Source organism: Orycteropus afer, unplaced genomic scaffold (genome assembly GCF_000298275.1).
Source record: "Orycteropus afer afer isolate SDZICR_OR568_19922 unplaced genomic scaffold, OryAfe1.0 scaffold00179, whole genome shotgun sequence".
In the NCBI taxonomy this organism is placed as follows: Eukaryota; Metazoa; Chordata; class Mammalia; order Tubulidentata; family Orycteropodidae; genus Orycteropus; species Orycteropus afer.
This window is the reverse complement of record NW_006921766.1, coordinates 4,754,425-4,759,340: the sequence shown is the minus strand read 5'-3', so window position 1 is coordinate 4,759,340 and position 4,916 is coordinate 4,754,425. Positions and strand designations below refer to the sequence as shown.

Genomic DNA, 4,916 nt, shown 5'->3' with positions numbered 1-4,916 from the left:
GGGTGTAATCTTATTTGGAAAGAGGATTTTCTTTGTTATGTTAATTAGATCATCTCTGAGTAGGATGGGCTCTAAATCTAATCACTTCAGAGTTACAAAAAGAGCAGATTAGACCTAGAGACAGGAACACATGGAGGAAGACAGATGCCACATGAGGATGCTCTATAATCTAAAGGACCAACGAACCACGGGCTGCTGACAAGGAAGTAATCCAAATGGCCAAACTCTGATTTGGACTTTTAGCCTTGAACCATGAGAAAATAAATTTCAGTTCTTTTAAGCCACCCACTTGTGGCATTTCTGTTACAGCAGCACTAGAGAACTAAAACCAAGAGGTAGTGAAAGCAAAAGTTATCAAGTAGGGATGTAGGAAGAAATGGAGAAAAGATCATGCAGCTGCAAACTTCAAAAATAGCCGAATTTCAAATACATATATTAAAACAAGCTTCTTGTATGTAGCAGGCCAAATGAAATTCAAGTTCAGGCTAAGGGAGCTTCCTAAACCCATTTTGGTTCCGAAAAGCAGAAGGTGTGGGATCGAATAAGAAATTACCAGAAGAACCATACTGCCCTTAAGCTGTGGATTAATGTCATAGCTTTTGTTATGTATAAAAACAAAAAATATGACCGTATAAATATTAGAGAACTGAGATAAAATATGACCAGTCATTTAATGAAAAGGGCATGAACTAACAATATCAATTCTGTGCCCTATACAGGAAGTACTCCCAAACCTGTGTAATAAAGGTTGAAAAAACAAAAAGATGGACAAAAACCCAGGCAAATGCAAATGAAAATTTATATAGAACTGATATTATTTCTTCTTAAGTTGTTTAGTGGAATACACAAATGAAGCTATCTAGGATTACAGCTTTCTTTGAGGAGAAATCCTTTAACTAAAAATTAGATTTTTTTATAGATATAAATATATTCAGGTGATTTTTTTTTCAGAGATATTTGGTTTGTTGTATTTTTTGAGAGATTTACTCATTTCAAATAGGTTGTCAAATTTATTAGCACAAAATTGTTCATAATATTCCCTTGTTATCCTTTTAATGTCTATAGGATTTATAGTGATGTCCCTTGATTATTATGTATTTTGAAGCCCTGTAATTAGTTCCACACACATGTAGGATTGGTATGTCCTCTCAATAAAGAAACTTCATCGTCTGGAATGTCCCCCTTTATCCCTGGTAGTCTTCCTTGCTCTGAAGCTCACTTAGATATTAATATGGACACTCCAGATATATTTACTATTTATGTGATCTATCTTTTTCTATTCTATACCTTTAACCTATCTGTGTCTTTACATACATATATTTTAACTGTGATTTGGGTGAAAGTTTACAGAGCAAGTTCATTTTCCATACAACAGTTCATATACATTTTGCTTCATGACATTGACTGCAATCCCTATAATGTAACAACTTTCTTCCCATTCCCTTCCTCTGGTTCTCCTTTCCCTGTGTCATTCTTTCCCACACATTCCTGCCCTGTGCAAATACTGCCCTTCTGATCTCCCATGATTGATTGTTCTAAGCAGTGTACCTACCTGGCATAAATGTCCACCTTATATACCTGTCTATTCTTTGAGTGGAAGCTATGGGAGTGAGTTGAATTCCAGCCCAAAAGGGTCCCTAGGGGCCATAGTCTCAGGGGTTTCACCAGTTTCTATCAGACCAGTAAGCCTGTTTTTTTTTTTTCCCAATTATTTTGAGTTTTGTTCTACATTTTTCTCCCACTTTATCCAAGCTGTCATATTTTGATCCCTTTTGAAGTGGTTGACAGTGGTAGCTGGACACCATCTAGTTCTGGTCTCAGGGTCATGTAGGCTGAGGTCTGAATGTTCCACTAGTCCTTTGGCCTAATTGTTTCCATGTGTCTTTGGCTTTCTTCATTTCTATTTGCTCTGAACATGGAGAGGCCAATTGTTGCATCTTAGATGGCTGCTTGTAAGCTCTGTGTCTTTATATTTAATGTGGGTTTCTTGTAGACTGTATATAGTTGGGACCTGTTATTATTATTATTATTATTATTATTTTGGTGCTTGGGGGGCGGTTCTCTCTGACAAGCTCTGTCTCTTAGCTACAGTGTGTAGCTTATTTAAAGTTAAGATAATTTTAGATGTGGCCAAATTGAAATCTACCATCTTGCTATTTGCTTTCTATTTGTCCCATCCATTTTTCACTCCTCTTCCCCTTTTTCCTGCTTTATTTGGAGGAACTGCATATTTTAAAAAAATTGTTCTGTTTTGTCTCCACTGTTGGCTTATTATTTGTATTTGGTGTTTAGTGGTTGCTCTGTATTTTTTTAGTCTTATGCTGTAAGGCATCTTTAACTTGTTACCGTCTACCTGCAGTCAATATTACACCACTTGACCTACAGGGTAACAACTACTACTATTGCAACTATATATGTTTGTTTTCCCCATCTCTTTCTTATATTATTATTTTCATATATTTTTTCTTTTATGTATGTTAAAAGCCCATAACACAGGGTCATCATTTTCAAGCATGTCTTTTAAAATCATAATTTAAAGGAAAAATAATTCTCAGATAAAAATATTACTAACATAAAATGACAAAATGCACAACAAATGTATTGCTTCTGCCTCTGGCTTCCAAAATGTACTCTTTGTACTTTGATCGTAGCATTTTTAATGCTTTTTTTTTTTTTTTTGCCTTTCTCCTGGTGTAGACAATAAGATCCTTGAGAGCGGAAACAATATCTATTCATCTTGTAACCTTAGCACAATGCCTGCCACTAGGCAGGAGTTCAACAATTGTCCACTCACTGATTTCCTGAGTGCCCAGCTGACTGAATTATAGAATACAGGAATGACAAAGACCATTGACATACGAATGAATATTAAACACAGATTGGAGCATAGTTTAGTAGAAAAAACAAAGAAATTCACACTCAGGGGTGGATTATCCAATAAGCAAGGTAAGCATGGGCTTACTTGTGCTTACTTACTAAGCCATAGTGAACAATTTCACCTGAGTTTCCCCACATCACTACAGACTAGTAAGCAAGCAGAACTAAGCCTGTATTTACCTGTTTATTGGATACTTTGTCCCCATAAAACCCAAAACCAAACTCACTGCCACTGAGTAGATTCCAACTCATAGCCATTCCCCCACTGGGTTTCCAAGGCAGTAAATCTTTATGAAAGTAGGTTGCTTCATCTTCCTTCTGCTGAGTGGTTGGTGGGTTTGAACCACCAACCTTCTGGTTAGCAGTCAAATTTTTTAGGCACCATGCCACCAAAGCTCCTTTTCATCCTGATAAGAGATTGTAAATTTGGAAAGAGGCTTTGATTCTGTAGGAAGGTGCTGCAAGGTTGGGAGACAGACAGATGCCAGCCATGCCTAGAAGCAGAATCTTTGATGTGATAAAAAAAAAAAAAAAAAGTTGGAATTGGTCACTACAGATTAGCTAGTAACACAAGTACACCTATGCTTGTCTTGCTTATTGGGTAATCTGACACTGTTTAACACACTATCTCTCAGCTACTAATTTTATGTATCCCTTTTCCCCTCTCTCCTCACCTCTCAGCATCAACTTCCCTTTGGCAAAAGGGAAAAAGAAAACATAGAACATCAAAGCATACTTCAAAGAGACCTGATTTTAAAAGGTCACAAGTCAGGATACTTGCTGGAACCTGGCTTTGGCAAACTTTCAGAAGCCATTGGGTGTGCCTGTGTGCCTCAGATATATTTGCTTATGGACAAATGTGGCCCATGTGGGCAACGGTCTGGGAACGGGACGTGGGTCACCTTCTGGATCTCTGCTCTAGCCAGCCTGGCAAGTGGCCCAAAGATCCTGTGCTTGGGGCAGGAGGTCCCTTTGCACCAGACTGCTCCCATTCTCATTGGAGAAACTGAGACAGCTTAGCAGCTGCATCAAATGCAAGGGATTCTCCGAAGCTGAACTCAAGAATACTTAATAATGTGGGTGATATTAAGAATTTGGGCTGTGAAAATATCATGGCTAAAATTTAGTTAGATACTGAATGTTTTCTAAAGCATTGGGTGGCATGGGGATAGTTAGATCTGGTTTACAATGGGCAATAGTGTTCTCAGTTCTAAACATGAGGATGTGGAAATATTTCTCTTCTAGCATTTTAATTCAGAACAAATGCAGCGTTATGACTTTTGCTCTGCTTTGCTGAACTTTCTAGTCCTAGAAACGTTGGGAAGATTATAAAAATGTTCACAATGTGCTTTAATAAACATTTCTACATTAATGAACAAAAGATTAAAAACAACATTTCCCGCTTCCAGCTAGTTTTAACCTTCAATTACAGAAGGTAGTGTCCTTATTGAAGAGGGATCTTTAATGCACATATAAATTTTTAAAAATCTACATTTTATTTCAAACCTAAAATTAAGTCCAACAATGTTCCTGTTTTATTTATTTAACCCATATTTTTAAGCACTTATGATGGGAGTGCTCACCTTAGCAGCATATACACTAAAACTGAAATGATACAGAGAAGATTAGCATTGGCCCTGTGCAAGGACGACATGCTAACTTGTGAAGCATTCCATGTTTATTATTTTAAGGAGCTCTGGTGGCTCAGAGGTTAAAGCATTTAGCTGCTAATCAAAAGGTTGGCAGTTTGAAGCCACCAGCAGCTCTGTGGGAGAAAGATGAGGTGGTCTGCTTCCATAAAGATTTACAACCTTGGAAACCCAGTGGAGCAGTTCTACTCTGTCCTGTAGGGTCACTATGAATTGGAATCAACCCAAAGGCAGTGGGTTATGATGGGAGAGTAGCACCCATTACTCCAGCATCAGGCAGATCCATGCCCAGAGAGAAGTATGGGGGTAATTTCTGCTAAATGCTCACAACTTTGTCCCATTTTTATTTTTGCCTTTCTGACATATTTATAGATTAACTATTAGTTTCCT

At 37.6% G+C, this 4,916-nt stretch overlaps 1 non-coding gene across 1 annotated transcript; it reads left to right on the top strand.

Annotated features, from left to right (window-relative positions):
* The first annotated feature begins 4,452 nt into the window (after positions 1 to 4,452).
* Positions 4,453 to 4,559, top strand: LOC122150597. Its single transcript, XR_006163754.1, has one exon. It is a non-coding gene; the product is annotated as a U6 spliceosomal RNA (small nuclear RNA).
* The last annotated feature ends 357 nt before the right edge of the window (positions 4,560 to 4,916 follow it).